The sequence below is a fragment of the Netta rufina genome, assembly GCF_964035555.1.
Source record: "Netta rufina genome assembly, chromosome: 2".
In the NCBI taxonomy this organism is placed as follows: domain Eukaryota; kingdom Metazoa; phylum Chordata; class Aves; order Anseriformes; family Anatidae; genus Netta; species Netta rufina.
Window position 1 is genome coordinate 53,094,706 of NC_140124.1, and position 22,624 is coordinate 53,117,329.

A 22,624-nucleotide genomic window follows, 5' to 3' on the forward strand; every position below is an offset into this window, starting at 1 on the left:
GAGCGTTCAGGGCACTTCTCCCAGATGCAAAAAAGCGAGGGCTGGCACAGCAGCGAGTTTCTCTGAGTAAGCACAGCACTGCGTGGCCAGAGCTGCACGGCTGGGGCCATGAACACGTGGTGATGTCTGACCGCTCTGGGTTAGCGTGGATCCTGCCAGGATTATGATAAGCCTTGCTAAATCCGTGCTGGGCACACGGTGACTCCGCGCTGTCCTCCGCCAGTGCTCCTCGTCCCAGGATGACAGTGACAAAACAGCCCTCGGGGCTGTCAGGCTGGGAGCCACGCTGGGCAGGAGCAGAGGAGCCTGGCTGCTCTCAGCAGACCCCAACGTCACGGCCCTACCTTCTCAGGAGACCGCAGGATGGTCGAGGTGGGAAGGGACCTCCAAGAAAGGAGCCTGTCTGGGCAACGTGTGCCAGTGCTCTGTCACCATGCAGCAAAGAAGCGCTTCCCCACGGTGTCCTGCAGCACCTCTGCCACCCTGACTGCTCCCTCTTGCTCTGGCAGCACAGATCTCCTCTTGGCTCGTGGTGGTGTGCAGACACAGCACCCCGCTCCAGCGTGAAGCCGCCGTGCCTGCCGGAGCCCTGCTGGCTTTACTACGGCCACGCTACGCCTTAGCGGGTACTGATTGTGTTTGCACAATATCTCAACAAGCAGAGCCAACCAACATCACTTCCTCTATTTCTGTAGACGAGTAATGTATTTACAGGAACAGCCTTTTGAAACGTTCCAGTAAAATTAGCTTACTCACAGATTTTTTTAATGTTTTTTTTTTTTTTTTTTAAACTAGAACAGAGAGCAGAAGGATAATATCATCATCGGGTTTTGTGCATAAATCAGGCGGCTATTTACCGCTGACGTGCCGCAGTGATGAATTGCCACTATCTTTTGAGTTCCTTGTTGTTATTGCAGTTTACCTAAGTTCACGGGATCACACATCCGTGCACAAAAAACATTCCTCGCTATTTCCTGGGAAACGACCTTCAGAGGCATGTATTCCACCTCCTTCCCCAAGGCAATGCCCAAAATACTCCTGGAGGAGGTTTGTCTGTTTTATAAAAACCTCCAGCGACGATGCTTCCACAGCGCTCTCAAAGGCAAGCGACTGCAGCACCAAAATACCCTTACCACTTGAGAGCTTCCCTACGCCTTGCCACCTCCCCATTAAGCCCGTTTCTTCCCATCCTGACCCTATCAGCCCTGCAGTTCAGCCTGTTCCCTCCCTCCCTCCCCACAGCAGCCCTCCACATACTTGCACGCTGCTATCGCGGCTCTCACTGGCCTTCTCCCGTGTAGACTAAACAATCCCCATTCTTTCATCTTCTTTCCCAGGTGGTGTTTTCCAAGCCTTTGATCATTTTCTCTGGACGTCGTCCAAGTGGCTCTCTACTAGGCCGTACCCCGAACCGGGTGTTGAGCCACTTCCAGCACCGAGCGGATGGGGTCTTTTGTGTTTTTTTTTAGGGAAGGGAAGGGAAGGGAAGGGAAGGGAAGGGAAGGGAAGGGAAGGGAAGGGAAGGGAAGGGAAGGGAAGGGAAGGGAAGGGAAGGGAAGGGAAGGGAAGGGAAGGGAAGGGAAGGGAAGGGAAGGGAAGGGAAGGGAAGGGAAGGGAAGGGAAGGGAAGGGAAGGGGAAAGCTGCCTGCTCAGCAGAGCACTGGCAGCGCATCTCCCAGGGGACAGGAGAGCAGGACACGCCACAGGCTGGTTTCCTCTGGTGGTCTGGGAGCCAGCTGTGATTTTTAACACCCTATTCAACTAAACCAGGCCAAACTGCCTGCAGCACGGCCCGGCTCCAACTCGCAGACCTTCTGCTGCAGGCCCACTGTTGAGTCAGCCATTCCCCATCCCGTGCTGTGCAGCTGGGTATTTCTACCCCTGCACAGTGCTTGTATGTCTGTCCCTTGTTGTTATTATTTATTTTTTTTTCCCCAAACCGTTCCTCCGGTTAGTCAGGGCCACTCTGAACTTCAGCCTTGCCCTCTGAGGAGCCTGCAGCCCCTCTCCACGCTTCTTATCCTATGTAAATTTAATAACTGCTCTCACTGCTCCATCAATCATTTCAATAATGAAAACAATGAGTATTACCAAAGCCAGGACAGATCCCCGGGGAATCTCACTCACTCCAGTCTTGCAGTTTAACAGCAAACCATGAATAACTACTTTGAATAGTGCCTGGTGAAATTCTCTGCACCCACACTACAGACTGACCGGCTAGTTCCAAAAGCTGCTTAAGAAAGCACATTGAAGGTAAAACGATTTCATTTCCATCAGACACAGAAGTTCAGCTACACTGTCACAAGCACCGCTGGAAAGTCTGTGTTAAGCACTGCCATAAAAACACGTAGCACACTGGTAATAAGAGGAATGGGAGTGACGACAACCAAGCTTTAGGATGGCAGGAAGAACTTCAGCTCAGCTGCGACAGCAGGAGCCTGACTTGGCTTCCAGAAAAGAGAGAGGCTTGGAAGAAGCAAACTGAAACCTGGTATAAAAATGACAGGAATTTCGTACCTGCCATCAGCTGCTGCTGACTTATCAGTAAAAGAAGATGCAATCACAGAGGTAGCTTGAAAAAAAAGAGCACACACAAAACCCACAAAAACAAACAAACCACTTTCTTAGCTCTTCCAGATGTTCTCCTGATAGCACCCTAGCAGCCTACCCCACTCACAGACCATACACATGCTAGACACCAAAGATCACGACTCCCAGAACCAAAAAACAGGTTTCATCACCCACTAAAAGCATCCCCAGCGCCCCACCAGACCCAGAAGCAAGCGGCAGCGGCTGGTGCCTGGAACGAGGAGAAAGGCTAAGTTCCATGGCAAGTGAAAGGTGAGGCAGCTTTCCAAAGCTGTCTCCCTCTGCTTGCCAAGCCAGCAGTGCCCGGCCCACGCCTCGCTGCGGAAGATGCGCCGGTTTCCCAGGAGAGCTCCCTCTCGCAACGCGGATGTGCTCCGCCGAGCCAAGCGCCTGCCGTTGCGTAACGCCGCCCGGCATTAAGCGTTAGACACTATTTGGTGTAGCTCTAAAATGTAAACCAGAAGTTACAGCCCGGCTCAGTGACGCTGCCAAGAATGTGAACGCTGTGATTTTAGCGGGGAGGAACATCTTCTCCTCCCACCGCGTACTCCCAGGCGTAATTTTTCCGAACTCTGCTGTCGTTGTCAGGAAAACGCGGAGTAACACGCCGTCGGTGCTGCTTTCCTCTCCGTCTCTGGCACCCGTGGGTACCACCGAGGTACACAGGGCTGGATCACTCACCTCACATCCTGCAATACCGGGGCAAAAATCAGAGAGAAACCCCCCAGCCAGCCATTTCCAGTCACCTGCTCGAACCAGAAGGAACAAGACTGCAAGATGCTGAGGAATACTTTGGAGTTGTATTTTTCCTACAGTTTCCAGGAGTTGCACAATGCAATTCTTCAGCAGAATACAGGTCCCTTCTGAAATGTATTATGCATAACCCAGTTTTCCATGGCGGAAAACTCGCCACGGGAATAGTGTTTGCTCACACCAGCGATGTATCCCAAAATTACAGTCATTTATAACCTCATTTCATTGACAAAAGAAATAATATCGTTCTCTTCTGACAAATATCAGTACACAGAAAAAGTAAGGAATAAATGCCTATAAACAGGTATCAAATAAAGCAACTATCAATCACTGTAACAAAGTTTTAATTAAATCATATGTTAAGTAAAAAAACACTGAAGAAAAACCAATCCACATAAACCGAAATCAAAATAAAAATCTGTCACTCATGCCAAAGCAGAAAAAGCACAATTCAGAGCACTAAAACACCAGAACCTGTTAACTGAACGGTCATCTAAAACACAGTACATCTGTATTTTAAGAATGTCTTTAATGTGACAGAGAGCTTAAAACTCTGGAAGTATTCACTACTCCTCTACAATGATTTCTTTCTAAGAGAGAGAAAATATTCAGTTATCTGCAGTGTCCACATTTCAGTATTACAAATCAAGTCAGCATTTAGCCGAAGTTGAATACGTATTTCTGGAGACACATTAGAAAGAACCCCAAGGATTAGTCCCAACACAAAAGGATGAGGGAGTTGCCTGCTGTCATCCTGCCAGTTTTGCAGAAAGGAAGAGTTAGCAAATAAGGCATGAAAAGATAGGAGCAAAGAAACTCATACCTGCGAAAAATGCAGCAACGTCAGGTGTGCAATAAAATTAGAGGAAGTAGTAACAGGCCCACAAGAATTCACAAGAGTTGCTGGCCAGCTAAAAGCCCTTTTGGCCTCAGCTGGCAATACTTAGCACCCTTAAAGCTGGCTAAAACCTCCATTTCATCTGCTACTGTAAAGTAAAGGATATTGTCTGGTTTTTTTAATCCCTTAGTTTGATGCTAACAGTGATACCAAACATACGCACCTTACTGCTTTAGGGAGGGCCCAAAAAATCCTCTCTTGGGCTTTGAAAATCCCTCACTGGTGCAGCAGACTGCTTTCACAGCACAGTGAGCTACAGTGCAGCGAAGAAGGGAGAGCATCATTCAAGTATGTGGGTGCGTGCACACACGTGTGCAGGGAAAGTGAAGGAGGAGGCGCGCACACGGTATGGTAATTTTCTGAATATGGCAAGCCAACCACAGACAGTGCAGATGGACGGTCATGTTGTGAAAATACAGAGTTGATTCAACACCACCATGTCTAGCAAGATGGGCTGGCAGGTTTCACAAGGCAAAGGCTACCTCTGGGGGTGGGGAAAGATGCGGGGGGGTGAGGAGCTCTGTGCCGGCCTGGAGCTACCTTAAAAGTCACTTTAATTAGTCTGGTAGATAAAATTCAACAACAAAAAGATAGGGAAAAAAGAACAAAAAGGCTTAACTTACTGAATTAAGACACCACTTTAAGAGGTTTCCCCACTTTCCCTGCTGTAAAGCACTTCTGAAAAATTCAGCCACTGAGCTACTGCTTTTCTTGACCTTTTCGCTGAAAGAGAGCAGAGTAAAAACAGGAAAGAGCTAAAATGATATGCAATAAAGATGCTTCATGTTAGGAAAGTCATTTGAGTCACGGCTGCAAATTCAGTCTGTGTCAGATTTGCCAATATAATGCTTGCTAAAGACTATCTATTAACAGCACCAGCAGTCAAAGTGAGCGTATGGTCTCTCAACGTAGCACACAATATACCAGGCAGCTCTACAGCATTTGCCTCTGTTCCTGGTTTTCTGCACCCAAAAACTTACTTCAGGTATTATGATTAAAGTATAATACCCTGAGTCCCAAGGAGATTTGCTCTTCTGATTGCCCTTTCCTTAACAATAATGCAAATAAATATGGAAATGTATCTTTTGTCGGAGGAATCCTTCCACTAATTTTGTTCTTTGATGGTTTGGCTGCTTTAGTGCAGCTAGGAATCAAGAGTAAAGTGGATCATAGCTCAATATAGAGTGTGGTTAATCTTCCCTTTGCATAATGCTGGTACACTATGGCCCAAATACCAGAGATTTATTTGATGTGTACATGCTTTCAAGCATTAGTAAACAAGTTGCAACCCATTATGAAAGAAGAGCGGATCCGAACGGTTGTGAAGCTCTTTATACGTGCTAGACTGACACAGGCAGGCTAATATACTTGCATTTGCATGTGTGCTAACTGTTTAATTTGGGAGACTATTTCACCAAGAAATGCTGTTTTTAAAGTATGACTAAAAATGCGCCTGAGATCGCTTCCCATGTCCTGCTGCAGGATTGTCTGAAGCACGACAGAACTGGTAGTTAGAGAGGCACAGTTTTCTCTTTATCCTTTCTTAATTGATTTTATTCCTCTCACCCACTTAAGCGCACAGAAGTTCCTTATATGTATCAGTGCTCTCTAGATAAGAGACCCAGTGTGAGCGTACAGGACTTTAACACACAGGCAAAACCAAGCAAGCTTTAAATAAGCCATTTGCCCAATATGGAGCATTTTTTCTACCTAGTAAAGAAATATGACCCCGTGCTCTGGCGCTGGCTTTAGGACAGTACCTAAGTCCTTGCCCTCTCACATCCACGTGTGATTTTCGGCAGTTCTCCTGGAGTTTATACTGCACTCACTGACCCCCGCTTAGGCTGCAACCGGACAGCATCAGTCACTTGCTGTTTCTGGCCCAGATTTTATCCTCTTCTGCGCTAAACACTGACTTGAAATGACTCAGGAATAGTTTCCTCTGGTTTTTCCCCATAACGAAGAAGCCACGACAGAGGTTGTAAGAAAACTGTGGGCAGAGGGAGAAGGACCTTTCAGCCAGCAATTCAAAAATCTCAGCTACAGAGGGAATGCACAAAGCCTACCCTGCGAGACTGGGCTCCTCAGATGAAGTCCTAAAACTTGGTGGCAACTAGCAAATGGACATAAAAGCATATGCCTGTGAAAGCAGTGCTGTGAGAACAAACACATCAGTGGCTGTGAGACTCCAGGATACCACAAAAAAAAGTAGCACAGTAAAAAGAGAGGATGCCAGCGTCTCAGATAAGCAGTTATGGCAATGTTTACTTAAACTGTTCTGCTGAGTTGTTCCCATTTCAAACAGAAAACTTTGATTTAAGGAAGAGACTTGCAGTACTGTCTTCGTATTTTTCTTTCCCTTCAAAGCATGAAAGTACTTCCTTTTTCAAAACCAAATGACCGAAGTTTACATCCAAACCCTCTCAGACCCCCAAATCTCACATCTGAACTCTATTAAAAGCAACAGTTTGTCCAGCCAAACACTCCAACAATATATTTAATAGCCTGTAATGCTTCTAACGCCCTGCTGCCTGAAGTCTAAGATCTGGACGACAGGCCAGGCACAGGCACCCAGGGGCAGTGACCACTACAGGGAATGTGCACAAAGACCTGGTTATCTCCCCTGGCTCTGCAACCACCGCTCTGACCAGAGCAGGGACTCTGCCACCGCAGAGGGTATGAGCACAGCCCACCTCTCGAGGAGGAGCAGGCTTGAGGTGAGGAGATGAATCAAAGATGACAGTTGTGCCAAGCTTGTAAGCATGGAGCTGCTCTGTCAAACTAAATCCTACAGTTTTGTGTGTGTTTTATTATTTGATTTTACCGGACCTCGTCTTTCTCCTAGCCTACTGCTTCCCTCTTACCACTTGAGGTTCCTCCCATCCATTCTTACTTCACATTCTTCACGCTGGAAGATTTCTCAGATCACTTCCCCAGTTTAACTACAAATAAACTCAACGGAAAAACTTCTGGACCCCACTGGGAATTAGATTGGCCCTTTGCCTTGTGCTCAGGTATGAGCACGCTGCGCATCCAGCAGTACTCCTCCCCAGCTGGCCTAATGGATGCTTGGGAAAAGCATTTTGATGCACACTTGCTGGTCGTGACACTGGAAAACACAGTTCATGCTGTCTCCTGACAAAAAGCCACAGCACATGTTCTTCTTTATAAGGTGTACGTGTAGAAAATTAAAAATATCTTTTCTAGTAAGCTATGCAAAGCAGAAACAGCCTCCTGGTACTACTATTACAGCTGACTGGAAGCTAAAATCATACTAATTATATAGTTCACCGTGAACTCCAGCAAGGCTCCACAAATCCTAGGTGTCCCAGAACGAAGAATATTGCTTGGGCAAAGCCCCTGGTGGGTGCCTCCCTGCCACCACGCGTGGGCGAGTCCCACGAAAGCATTAGGGGAACGCAGCTGGGAACCACAGCTTTTGTGCCTGCTGCTCCTCCTCCATTGCCCTGCATCACTGCACCAAGGGGTGAAGGACAGGAGCAAGGCCACACCTTGTTGGGTTTTGTTTTTTTTTCCAGGGCATCAGGAGCTCCAGACTGCGTAGCCATGTACACCAACAACACTCCTGCAGGCATTTTTAGGTCTAACATGAACCCTGCAAAGGCCAAAAGTCCCACCCGTAAATTCTCCGTCCCCATCAGAGCAAGACCTTACATCCCTAAGTTGCACAACACTGTTCTCCACGTCAGGCTTTTCTAAACATTGAGCCTCTTACTAATGGGCATTTTCCACTGACTTGCCAGTCTGACTGCTCAAGATTAAGCAAAATTGTGGATGATTCCACAGCTCGTTTCATGTCATCGTGCCAGTGGGTTGCTGTGAATTCATGACGAAGCAACAGAGGATGCACATTCAGATACGAACTACGCTGAACTTTCAAGACTAGTTCTTCTGTTGTGGGCCCATCTACAAGGGGTGCAGTGGAATTTTTTAAAAAGCTTTTCACACAGCTTACACTGAAAAAAAAAAAAAGGGAAAAATGATTATTTGCATAATATCTAAATAATGCAATGCAGGCATTTTCACTTCCACGCTTCGGTATCTAAAAAATGGCCAGTGGAATATGATCATGTACTACAAGGTCAGATGAAGGAATGGATTCCCACACACTGACAGCAACAGTTTATTGCCTTTCATAATGAAAACAAGCAGAAAATATTTCACTCTGAAGGATGAGTTTCCAGCAAACTCTTGAGGTCTCTGAAAACAGCCACAACTACTACACTGCCACTAGCAGAATGCTGGGTAACTTCACAGAAGATATCATATTTTAAAGATTAATTTTCAAATATATTCACTGGGCTATCATACCATGTTTTTAAAGTTACCGAGATTAATTACTTTATTTGAACAGCAGAGAACTCTGGATGTCAAAAAAAATGCACATATATGCACAGAGAAAGACAGAGGTGTCACTCTATTGCAAACCTACATGAAAGAAGAAGGAGAAATGACGTGAAAATGAAAGAAATATAATTAATAATCTACAACATAATCAGGACATCAAAAAGATAACTTTACAATCTTGTTTGGCCTATGGGCAGACTGAGCAGGCTTTCTCCAATCGTTGTCAGCTTGCGAGTCGCTCCCCTGGAGAAGCAGCTCTCAGTCAGCAGGTCCACAGACCACAGGCGCTGGTCACTGCCACCACCACAGAGCACAAACTAGAAGCCACCGCTGCATTACAAACCCATTAACCAACGTAACCAGTGATGCTTTACAGCCCGCAACCTCCAGCCAAGACTGCAATGACATAGGCTCTCCCAAAGGCCTGCACGGTGCAGCACCGTCGCGTCCCCAGAGGAGCGCCATTAAGGAAGGACAGCCCAACCACAAGCTCCGTGGCCAGGAGCAAGCATGGGGCCTCTCTGGCCCCTGAGGCTTCAGGAAAACCTCACATGGTCGTGCCACTGAGATGTCCCCCTCCTGCACAAGGGGGAGTTCGCAATTAGGACTGTGTGAGGGCTAGCAGGCCCTGGCTGCGAACAGGGCGCAGCTTGCCTCCACACCTGAAGTGTCACGGGCTCACCTGAGGTGAAAGATAGACTTATCACTGCCAAGAGTGGGATACCTGCAAGATACAAGTGTAACAATGCATTTGTTTATTTAAGGCCCTTTATCACACAAAAATCCCACAGAAGTCCTGGTGCTGCACACCAAATAAACCTGCCCCACTGAAGTGCAACAGAAAAGGGCGGGCAGAGGCAGGCAAAAAAAACGAGAACCTGGTGGCCCACCTCCGGGCACTTCCCACTTCCTCAACAGCACGCATGTAGACAAGGCCTCAGCTTTCGTGGTTTCAGGCAAAAGACTCCTAACGCCGCAGAAAACTACTCCCCAGTCTCCAAAATGCCACTCCAGGAAGGACAGATGGCTGTCGGTCCACCGTTCCGCCATGTGAACCCCTGCTCCTGAAGGTTAAGAGATGCAATACATGTAACTTCTCCAGATTCAATGAAATTAGGCTCTGATGCAGCACCAGCTGTCCAGCACTTTTCCTGAAAGGCAGGGCAATGAGCTGCACCCCCGGAGGCAGGGCATTCAGCTAGCTGGCTTCAGTGCTTCACCCGTATTGACGAACGAGACAGCAAAGACAGAAGAAAACTTTCTGGGTTACAGTCCTGACTTCAAGGTTTTAAAATCACTAGCTGGGAAACCCACTCCCTAGCTGGCTAATGATTCAGCTTTGAAAGCAAATATTTAATAATTACTTAGTAAAGGGAAGTTGTGGACAGTTACACCTCAGGGTATTTCCAGAAATGACAAGTATTTTAAAATGCAAATTCACAAATTCTGCAGCGTACATAATTTGAATATCTAGTGTACATCCCGGCCACACACCATACTGCTAGCAAACACCACAGTGGGAACAGTTTTTCCAGGACTACATATATCCCCAATGACACGTTAGAATGCAGTTTTAAACAACAATGCAAAGATAAAAGCATGCTGCCTATGGCACGCTTTAGAGCTGTTACCATATTCTCTGTCAGTAATCTATGGATTAATAGGGCCCTGATGCACTATAACACGTTGGCCGCTCACAGCTCCATGGAAGATTATTGTCTTACCACAAACATTAGCTGAGGATTAGGCATATGTCACAATTATTCATTCAGATTTTTAACTTGGTCATCTCTAAAATACTACAGTTGGTGTTTAGCTTTTATTATTATTATTTAAAGATATGATCCTAATTCCATTAATTTGCACCGATATCAAAGGAGTAGGTTCATGCTCTAAATGAGAAGATTAATGTTATCTTAACAATTTATTTCTGTGTCCCTCAGAGCAGCTATACTAGATTAAAAAATATATATTCATTTAACCTATTATTCTGCCACTGACAGTAGATGCAGCTGATACTTAGGGAAACGGTTGAAGAAATAGAGCAAGTATAGGATGCAAAAAAAAAAAAAAAAAGTAATGTGTTTCAGCATGATTACTCCCATTTTTGGCTGTGCTCAAAATCAAGATGCTTTTCCAAATCTTGCTGTTAGGAACAGGCAGTAAAACACATCTATATAATCATCTGCAACAGCAACCCATCTTGTAAACAGGCCAAAATCTCCTGAGTATTTTGCTTTCTTGGTTTTAATTTAGAACAGAGTGGATAGTCAGGTGGATAACTGGCCACAAAATAAAATGTCATTTACTGGTTAAGACCTGACCTAAGATGTGGGAGATTCACCTTCCACTCCTTCTCGCTCTAGAGGCTCCCCATACCACCATCAGTATTTGAGTCTGTGCAAAATGCCTTCAAAATAATAACAAACTGGAACACTTCCAGAACAACATTTTCCATCCACTCTGTACATGCTGTGAATCACCTCACGAACAGGGCAGCCCTGGAGAGATTTCCCATGTGTTACTATTTTGCCCAGATCTCCTTAGCAAAAGCAAGATTGTTCCTATCACATTCAACAACTCGGGCAGGCTACACCACCACCAGCAGCATCTTGGGGTCACAGAGCCTGGCTGCGTGGTGTCTGCATGGCGGCAGTGGGGGATTTGTGTTACTTAACAGAAGTGCTGTTGTTCCAACCTTTGGACAGGAAAGCCGACGACCATCAAGGATTCAGGATTCCCTAACATCCCTGTTGGGAAATGGGGGGATTCTGTGTAGGTTACTAGCACTGAGACATAAAGGTACTGCAACAGTTCTAGCGACTTGGCCAATTTCTCTTCCTAGCTATAGTGGGTGACACACATAAAAATGAGGCTGCTTGCACTTCACAATGCAGGAAAGCACATCTTTGTCATCAATACGTTAAAGTAGCTAAAAGTATGTAAACATTTCAGAAGATAAACCATATATACATATTTAAACATATACCTATCTTTTTTAATTCTCTGATAAGCCGTTTGTGCAGAGAAAAGCATTATACTGTGCAAAAGCATGCTAAAATTACATTTGCATTCTGAAGATAAAAGTTACCATTAATCACATCTGAAAACAAGATTCTGAAAGTTCAAGATATATTTTTGAAGGGAAAAAGAAGTCACAAGTACCAAAGTGCTTTCAGAAGGGAGGCTGACAAACCTTTTCTTCCTGCCTCCCCCCAAAAAAAAACACTTAAACTAGCTTGTGCACAGATAGCTAAAGAGCTAGATTCGAACTGGGGCAACCTTTACCAGCAATATAAAGCCAAAAGCATGTTCCTACATAGTCCGTGATAGGGAATTTTGGAAAGCAATGTAGCGGTGATAGCACTGAGGTAAGTGACTTACCAAATCGTCTACATAACAACATAATTGCCAGAAGTTATCAAAGTCTTATCAACAGTGGGGCACCATCCATAACAACACTGCACTACACACAGCGACAGAACATAAACAGAAATATTCCTACTCCTCATGTGGGCTTGGCTTTGGCTGGTCTCCTCTCTTTGCAATGCACAATTTCAGCAGTGATTTTCACCAGTCTCCATCTTTATTTTGCATCCTTTCTGGGGGAAATTTGCTATTTTGTGCATGCAAAGAGGCAACAGTCCTTGGGCTCCAACATGTATGTAGGCTGCCACTTACTGCATATTTGTACATGAAACACTGCACCCTCCACCTGTCCTGATACCACCAGATATTTTTATAAGAATAAGGCAAGCCATAATGAATTTACAAGAGGGTGTGCAAACACACTCATCTGTACACAGACGTGAGGACAGAAGGCTTGCTTCCTTGTTAAAAAAAAAATAAAGGAAAAGAGAAAGCCATCCATACTTTATTCTCAGAAAAGAAAGCTCTCTCCTTAAGTACTCTGTAGCCACATCTGGATTTTACAGAAGATAACTTTTAACAAATTTCAAGCGACTTTGAGACTGGACAGTAAAGCCAATACACTCCCTTGCATCTTTTCTTTACCTACACATACTCTTGTATTTGTACCTGCGAATCCACACCACTTAGTAGCCCTGTGCTATTGACCATTTTGAGTCTTCATCAATAGAAAGCTGGGGGGGAACTAGGGAGACAGGGGAGAGAAAGAGAAATGACAGAAAAACACCTCTCTGCTTCTAACCTTACCTCTAGAGAGGAGTTCCAAAAACTAGATATAAAATGTCCAAACCTGAAAGACAGTTTTGCCCCAGTTTTCATATGGCATTTTTTTCAACATATCTGAAAGGGTTTAAAACTGCTGCTCTTATCTGATGAAAATGCTGTCTTTCCTCCTGCAGTCCTGGCATTCTTTGTGGTGAGACTGTTTCAGTATCAATATTAATATTAAAATGTCAAGTTTGTGACACTACATTTCCTGTACTATTTAAAGCATTCAGAACAATTATTATCCGTGAAATATTAAGCAGTAAATTTTTGCTACCTGCTTACAGTATCAACAGCCCTGACTGTGACAGAACAGCTCTTACACCAGTCACATGCAATTTTATATAGAGATGTATTGTTCAGCTTTTCTAGCAGTACTCATACATTTCCCCAAATTGACTTTTGTTGTTTTTAGCAAAGCTACATATTTATTCCCTTTTCTGGAGTGCAGCCGAGGTCTGAATATCAACTGAATTTACAGCTCTTACTATTTCAGACTTTTGGCCCATATATATTCCACAACTGATAGCAAATTTAACATAGGGTGAACCATCAGTTGTTTTTTTTGTTTGTTTGTTTGTTTGCTTGTTTTTTAATATTTATGGAAAGGTAATTGTTTCCTATGTTAATTCTGCTGCTCTTTAAAAAAAAAAAAAAAGAACTTTCATTTTTGCCTTTTTTCCCTCCCCGTTTCAGTACTTAGTTTAATCTTTTTCTTTCATAATTAGCTAAACTGTGGTTACATATCTTTGGCTATAAGAGGTATTTTTATTATAACATGTAGGTGTCTTTAGAAGTAACATACGTTAGAGCAGCATAGCTGAGAATGCACTAACCTGCCACTCCTTCCTACCAAGCTGCCAAAGTTTTGGAGAAGCTTTCATATACTAGTACAAACTGAAAACAACAAATGTTTATTCCTGTGTTCAGAAAGGTGTATGGTAATTACAGAGAGAGGTTTTTCCCCTTGTCAAAGAACAGCTTTATGAGGAATGGACAAATTCTGGACAAAAAAATGGACAAAAATTATGTCAAGCCTTCCATTAACAGACACCTTTACATGGTAAAGGTCAAATGAAATGTCCCAAATAACTCAAGGGAAGCTCTACTTTCAGTGTACAGCTTGAAGATACCACAAAGTACTTCAGTATCATTACAGAGGTCAGTTATTTCCACTGTTCTCCTCTCTGACAGTTCAAGAAGATTACAGAACATGCATGCTTCTTTCAGTCTTAATTAACTTCTCTGCAAATTTGAGTCAAAGGGCTCAAATCACAACCCTCCAAAAGCCAACAGAAGGAACGCCGCTGGGAGTAGGGCCTAAAACAACATGTCTACAGTAGTCAACAACTCTCGAGCTATATAAATGCTTGCTAATATCTCTATACTGACTGGTCATCAACATTTCCATTATAATTCTTGTACTCGGGGATGTTTCTATGCTGGATCCTATCCATACTCCTCTCTAGCCAGCTGAAAGGAATTGTTTTTGAGTGATACAAGGCACCTCCCTCCCCTCCAGAGACCAGCAGAAAACTAATGGAGCCCTCATTTTCCACACAAATTAACAGGACCCTGGGGTGAAAGCTAGTTTACCTGCTCTGCTATGCTGTGCTGTTGCAGGGTTGTAAAAGGAAGCTTCAGTTTTGTTGCAGGAAATCAAGGGCTACCGGCTTTTTCATGTAGTAACGTGAAATCATCAGGGCTAGGAACACAACAAGGAGGCCTGAACAACAGTTAATGAATAATATGCCCTGCAATTCCTCATCATTCTGTTTACACTGTAGTGAGAGTTATAAATGAAGTAATATATACAGCAAGATGCAGTCCGCCAATACAAGGAGCCTGTCAGAAATGCTTTTTAAATATAGCAGGGGGAGTGCTAATATCACAGCCAGTGTTCTTCCCACCCCAACCAGTGAAACCAGCCTTACGTTGGACCCCCTGCTGCCCCCAGAAAGACAGCTATGTTAGTCTACAGACCCGTGGCAGTATTAGAACTGAACTCATTATTTTAAAATGTTTGAAGGACCTTGACAGAAGAGCATGACAGAAGACACAGAAAAACAAATTCCATTCTACAATATGCAATTCATACTAATGTTAATTAATTCACATTCACAACATAAGCTGAAGCCGTTCCAAAAAAAACATTATGATATATTCTGAGAACAAGCACTGGGAGCAAAACGCAGAACTTGGCTTAGTTTAAGCAATCTACTGACGCACCATTATACATGTTTCCGAAAGGAGTCCAAGTCTGTCTTCTCCTTCCTGCTCCTGGAGGGACGTCAGTAGCAGGCCCACCACACTGCATTAGTCAACAATCAGCTCTAGAAGTAATTCTCCTCCTTTCTGCAGAAATCGGTTGTTAAGTAAAGGGGGAAATATTAACAGTTTTCAGCAGTGGTGCAATAAAATTGGACTGTAAACGCTTTATGGTCTGATTGAGAAGCCTAGCTGAAGGAATGCATTGCCCCGGAGTTTCACAGTAAAATATGGTCCTTCCTTCTCTTGCCCCTCCAGGACTCCTGCTATCTTCTAACTCATGCTCAGGCGTCCCTGGATGCCTGGAAGCAGAATGGCAAGATGGACAGGCCACCGTGACAGAAAAAAAAAATCGTGACAGAAACCAGTAACATGGCACTAGCTAAGTGAGGTGAACTCTACATGAAGGCCAGCAGCGGGTTCAATCTCTGGTGCAGAAGCTCCTCAGTGTTTTGTCTGAGGTACAAACACACAGAGTTAATATACTTGTGTTGGCAGGTGAACAGATTTGCTCTCAGTAGTAACCACAAGTTCTTTTCAAGTCCCGAGCAGAAGTAAAGAGATGACCCAGGTCAATACTCATACATTACACACCACAACCTCTCTCAAACACATGAAGAAAAACAACAACAAAAGGCTCAGCTACAGAGCAAACCCCACTCGCACACACCACAAAAACTCTTTTATTTTCCACACCCATCCCCAAACGCAAATTGTCCAAAGGCTGAATACCAGCTCTTCACAAAGGCCTCCAAGCCCATCAGCACATCGAGCTCCCTGCTGGCCTGCCAGCTCCTAACTACAAGGCACTTGCACATTACACGACTGCCCAAACACTCGTGGTTCCCCACCAGTTACAGCGATGCACTTAGCATCGAGACAGCATCTTGTGTTAATTGCACACCAACTTGGTCACTGTAAAAAAACACACACACAAATTTTCCTAGGGAGAAGGGAAATCAGTGGCTACAACTGCAAAGCGCTGTGTTGCTAGCCAGAAACAGAGAGGAGAACACACAATCCAGTGCTGAACCACTGCCAGCAAGGAGGAGTCCCAGTTTAAGGCCTCTAAAAACACTTGCAAAGCTGTTACTTGGCTGATTACGTCTCTGCTGAAAGGGTAAGATTTCAGAGTAGTGTGCAGAGCAGATTAGGCGCACGGCTCCCAGTGCAGCGAGCAGGAGCTGCAGATCTGAACCACCACACACACTCTGCAACTACACCCCGCCGCGTACGAGCAGTGTAGCGTGCCTCGGAGCTCTACTACGATAAAAATAATAGCGATATCAACGAGAGTGTAGTCCATGGCCAATGACCACAGCACGCTAAACTCCCCTGGAAATGAACCGATCTCTACAAAATTTTAAAAACCAAGTGAAAGATAGGGTAAAATTCGTATCAAAAAAAATAGTAAGGGCAGTGACTCTTTGAAAAAAAAAGGGACAATTTGGCATTTGCAGTGTGCACAAGATGTCTTCATACACTTTCCTGATTCCTTGCCAGTAACTATTCAGAAAAGACCACTTAACAAGCAAACAGGTCTTCGGCACAACAAATAATAAAAAAGAGAGCAAAGCTTGTGCTATTTAAATATCATGAAACATTCTGCTAATCATGCACAGATGGAAGTACAGACGCTTCTGCCAGACGCCTTGTTCAGAAACTTTGCTCTATTTTTAATTATTTGATGCACAGAGGACCTGTTTGCTGATTAAAAGGGCATTGCCTTTAAAAGGACTCTATCAATATGGAGTCTAGTCTTGTTTGTAATGGAGATTTAAAAAGTACTAACTCATGTCTCTGAACTCACTGTACCAATTCATCTCATCTTATAAGCACGTCGTTGCTTTTTTTCAGATACTTCTCTCACCTTGGGAGACTGCCTATATACAGGAAAAGTGAAACTACCTGCAAGCTCTTGTCAAATACACTGAGTAAATCCATTTGGATAATGCATATTTTCCAACAATTTCCTTCCGTTTGCATCTCTTTCGGTGCTATCTATAACAAGAATGGGTATCAATTTTTAGATAAAGGCATTATTTTTGACAGCTTTCCTTTCAGTCAAAAGCATGTGTTTTTGGTTTTTTTTTTTGTGAAAACATCTCCAAAACTTATCAACCAAAATACTTATTGTTTTTTTCAATCTACTATAACCACACTACCACGCCAATAGTCAGATCTTGGCAAAAGCACTTGTAATGATATAAAAAAAACAACAACCAACTGTGGGGGAAAAAAGCAACCCTCACATTTTTTCACTTCATACCTTCTGTGAACTTCACTCATTCAGCGGGTACTTCATTCCTGTACTTCTCCGCAGCAGTCAAGGAATGTTTCCCTCGGTGAAGAGCCTCACTCAGAATGCACAACACGTCCATTTTCTTTTTTTTTTTTTTTTCTATTCTTTTTCTGAATTAAGTGCTTTTCAAACATTCTTTTTTGGCTTCGTTTACAATTTATCTCAAAAGTTTTGTAACCTATTACCGCAGCATTCTGCCAGTATGAAAATGCCTGGAAACCAAGAAAAACAGCCCAAGCTATTGCTTTTGTGCCATCAGCATAGTATGTAAAAATATATTTTTAAAGCTTACTAATGTTACTGATTTAAACCGCTGCTATTAACACAATAAAAGAGTCCTCTGACTAGCAGACCACATGATATGATAGGAAAGTAACAGTGACCCCATTATCTTACGAACAAATGACCCAAAGAGGGGGTGGCTCCCGGCTCATGCTCAGGTACAGAGGAAACAGCCGAGTTATTTTTAAACTGCCAGCATGTAATATTATACAAACAGATAAATGCAGCTAATTTGCTTGCAACCAGCTGATCAGCCTGAAAAGCAAGATACCAGCTGAAGAGACAACTGCAGCTGGAAGCCAGGGAAGACTGGCAGGGGCAGGCAGGACTGCAAATCCAATGTTCAGCCAGTGAAACGGGCACCCACGGTGAAGCTTCAGAGAAGAAATAAAGGTTTTTTTTTTCCCATGAGGAGAAGGGGAGGGCCGTATGGAGTGAAAGGCTTGTCCGGACAGATCGTCAGGGTTGCAAAGCTCAGAAACCAGCTATGACTAACGAGGAAGGAAGAGAGGTAGATGAAACAACATTCAAATGTGCAGCTCTGCAGAAACTTACTGAGGTATTGAAACCCTCTAAGTAGAAATGGATGTTAGAGACACAGAAACGCACACGGAAATCAAGCCCGAGAAAGGGCCAGCAGGCGACCAAAGCAGCGGGCAGGCAGCGAAGCTGGGGAGGCAGCCGTACAAGTAGGCCAGGCAGCAGCGAGAAATGCTGAGCACAGGAGAAACTCAGCAGAGAAGGAAGGGGCTGAGGAGAAAGATTAATTGGCCAGCCACAAGACAATAAAGTCTGGAAAAGGCTGCAACGGGACAGAAGGATGAAGGGGCAAAAAATCGCCTGGCTTTATAAAGGAAGGTTAGTCTGATTCACCAACATGTCCATCTGAAGACTGGAAAGACAACTGATGACACCTGGCTGAGGAAGTTCTCATTCCCTCCTCCCTTGAAGGAAAAGCCAAGCTAACACTCGACTATGGCAGCACCAACCAGGCAGTGTCCTGTCAGCAACGCTGACCTGCCACCAGCAGCTCCAACTTCACAGGGCCCTGGCTGCCCCCAGAGAAGCCAAGCCAGGTGCCATGCCCTGACACACCGCGTTTATAGGCCTATGGTTCTGCTTCTACCACCAAAGCAAGCAGTGGAGGTGTGAACCAGACCCCTCAACCTGCCGCTGGCCGTGGCTGAGCACCTCGGTGCAATGAAGGACACGCAGGGTTCATGCTGACCGAGGCGAGGACAGAAAGGGCCTGGCCACGGCCTCTCGGGGTGCACAGCCCTGCTGGTTGCACAGGGACACATCAGATAAGTAAGGCGCTGTATAAACAGCACTAGGAGCTGCAGCCAGCCCCCTGACAGCTCAGGCCAGCGGACCTCATAGCACCGCTGCAAACGGAGCACAAGTGTGTCTTCGTTTGCATTTCTGCCATTCCTTTCAACCAACGTGACGTTCAGCAAGTTCAAGTCCTTAGGTAACTGGCGTGTTTGATTGCTGCTGTTTAATGTGTTGCAGATGCTTACTATGTACCTTCTATCCATCTTCATTTTCCTTAGGGCCCTTTTTGGCTGTACTCTAACAGATAACAACATCTGGATCACAGTGTCATGTAACAAATGCCACTCATGAAGTGTATTATCATTACTTTAATTCACTCAGTCGCTGCACACTGTATATCCCCTCAATATGCCACACAGCTGCAAACAAAATTACCTCGAGGTAACCAACACAGCCTAGGACGTACCCAGGCTGGTTTGCGGCAGTCTCATACCTGAAGAAACCAGGCACAAGGACTGAGTAATTCCTTCAGCTTGTGCAAACATGGGACAAAATAAAGACTTGTATTTTTTCTTCAGTCCTTCCAGTGCTGTAGTATCACATATATTTTAAGTCCCTCTATAACGTACTTGTGCGCTACCCAGAAAAAAGACACAGTGCAATTTCAAACTACAGTTTATTGGCCCACAACACCCACCATCCCCCTGTTTCCCCATCAAATACAGTGCAGACCTTGAAACACATTACAGAGACTGTATTGCTGTGTCAGCTATCACCCTGCAATTGAATTAACTGTCACGTTCAAAAAGAAGACCTGAAGTGACTTCCAGGGCTGTATCAACAAGTATCAGGTCAGATCACAGCGAATATCCAAGAAAATTTAGCAAGACTGATAGTAAGAACCTAAAACTCATCCTTGAATCAAAGAAGAGATACACAAGACTTAACTGGAAAGGTAAAGCAGCTTTCCAGCTCTGCAAACCAGGAGATGCAAAGGTAAAGTGTTTGCCCAGATCCACCCATTTGCCTTTGGCCTTTCCACCAGCCCTTGGGATGCATTGCTCCACATGTTAACGAGATGCATTTGTTTTGTTTTGTTCCATTAAAACTGGATGCTCAAATCTTAAAACAATAGTATGAAATCAGTATGCCTGACACATGGCATTAATTTGACTTTTTGCCTGACACACCAGATGGCCTTCTACGATGGGGTTACAACACTGGTGGACAGGGGAAGAGCAACTGATTTCATCTACCTGGACTTGTGCAAAGCATTTGACAATGTCCCACATGATATCCTTATCTCTACATTGGAGAGGCATGGATTTGATGGATGAACCACTTGGCGGGTAAGGAATTGGCTGGATGGTTACACTAAATGAGTTGCAGTCAACAGCTCAGTGTCCAGGTGGAGATCAGTGATGAGTGGTGTGATGAGCAGTGGTCCTCAGGGATCTGTATTGGGACTGGCACTATTTAACACCTTAGTCAGTGACATGGACGGTCAAACTAAGTGCACCCTCAGCAAGTTTGCTGATGACACCAAGCTGTGTGGTGCGGTCAACACGCTAAAAGGAAGGGATGCCATCCAGAGGGACCTGGACAGGCTTGAGAGGTGGGCCTGTGAGAACCTCATGAAGTTAAACAAGGCCAAGTGCAAGGTCCTGCACCTGGGTTGGGGCAATCCCAATCAGAAATACAGGCTAGGTGGAAAATGGATTGAGAGCAGCCTTGAGAAGAAGGACCTGGGGGTGTTGGTTGATGAGAAGCTCAACATGAGCCGGCAACGTGTACTTGCAGCCCAGAAAGCCAAATGTATCCTGGGCTGTATCAAAAGCAGTGTGGCCAGCAGGGCGAGGGAGGTGATTCTCCCCCTCTGGTCTGCTCTTGCGAGACCCCACCTGGAGCCCTGTGTTCAGCTCTGGGGATCCCAGCACAAGAAGGACATGTAAGTATTAGAACCAGGCCAGAAGAGGGCCGCAAAGACAATCAAGGGGCCGGAGCAACTCTCCTGCGAGGAGAGGCTGAGGGCTGTTCAGACCAGAGAAGAGAAGGCTGCAGGGAGGCCTTAGAGCAGCCTTCCAGTACCTAAAGGGGGCCTACAGGAAAGCTAGAGATAGACTCTTTGTCAGGGAGTACAGTGGTAGGACAAAGGGGAATGGTTTTAAACTAGAAGAGGGTAGGTTTTAATTAGGTATAAGGAAGAAATTTTTTTACTGAAGTGTGGTGAGGCCCTGGCATAGGCTGCCCAGAGAAGCTGTGGATGCCCCATCCCTGGAGGTGCTCAAGGCCAGGCTGGATGGGGCTTTGGGCAGCCTGGGCTGGTGGGAGGTGTCCCTGCCCATGGCAGGGGGGTGGCACTGCGTGGTCTTTAAGGTCCCTTCCCACTCAAACCATCCGGTGATTCTATGATTCTGTGAAAGATCTTGTAGTAACTGAAGGGTCATGTTCATGATATTCATACTATGCTGTTTTACTTCCACAAATATTGATAGAATAATCCCTATTGGCACGTCTGGGGTGAAATATTTTAAGTAAAAGTTCAATGTTAATGACAAGGAACACTGCCTCCCCTTCCTGAGGGAAGAAAATACCATTGACTAAATCTGTAGTCCCTAACAGCAGTCTCTTCCGAAATCACAGGCAATGCTGCCAAAGTAGAGGCTCAGTAGTCAGGCAGTACTGCTAAGCCAGAAGAGGAAGATGAATGGAGACTGGCTTGGACAACTCACGGGTGGATGATCACCACTGCAACCTTTTGCCTCTGAGCAGGCAGGTGAAGATAAGCCCGAATTACAAACTCATAACTCTTTGGCTGCCCCTGTAAAATGATTCTGACACCAAGGCTCGGGAAGAAAAAAAAAAAAGGAACTTATTTTTGTCTTAAAAATAAGAGAAATCATCACCCAGCAAGTTTGTTACAGCAAACATACGGACAGAGTATAATTGTGTTAGTATTTGAATTCTGTACTTCAAGCCACCTTTGATCAACTTGATTAACATCCCTTTCAAAAATTTTATAGCTGGTGTACTTCATGAACACAATTAAAGTAGATTAATCTGCTCTGAATTGCACATTTCATAAAATTACTGTTCTTCTGATTAATCTTACAAAAAACACATGTAACTACATACAAATGCATTTTTCTCATTGATAAAATAAGCCTGTGACAGAGCTTCCAGTACCTGGCCAAGAGGTATCACTGTGAATATCTAATAAATCAGCAAGCTCGATGATGCAATGTCATGTGAACTAATCCACAAAATACTATGCTTCTCCTTCTGCAAGAAAAAAACAGCCCAATTCTCAGCTTATAGCAACATGAGTGGCTAAAATCCAGTTCTTTGGGTATCAGTATCTGTGGGACAACACTGCCAGCTAGCCAAAGGCACTGCTGTTGATCCACAAACCTTCCTCTACTAAAGTCAACGATAAAACGTTAATCAAATTCAATGGCATGGTTTCACACGGTTGAATTTCAGAGCCACTGGGTCTGAAAGGGACCCCGATCTGCAGGATACTTTGACCTTACCGAGACTGCCATGAGCAGACTGATGTTACTTTACCCCATAAATCCCCTGGCCTGGTGCTGTAGCTAAGCGCCGCTGAACTCAGGTACCCTCTAAAAACACTGTAACACGGTAATTAGCAGTGAGGCTTGCAATGCATTCCCCAGCCAGAAACAAGTGTTGCT

The 22,624-nt window shown here is 44.7% G+C and overlaps 1 protein-coding gene across 3 annotated transcripts in view; it reads right to left on the reverse strand.

The window, feature by feature from the left end:
- Positions 1–22,624, reverse strand: part of ATXN1 (ataxin 1) — a 189,813-nt gene that overhangs the window by 155,779 nt on the left and 11,410 nt on the right. For 2 of the 3 annotated variants that reach the window (XM_084282299.1, XM_084282301.1), the window contains exon 3: positions 4,864–4,963. The exons of the other annotated variant lie outside the window; for it this stretch is intronic. The gene's annotated coding sequence lies outside the window, so the exon portion shown is untranslated. The remainder of the gene's footprint in view (positions 1–4,863; positions 4,964–22,624) is intronic. 3 annotated transcript variants of the gene reach the window in all.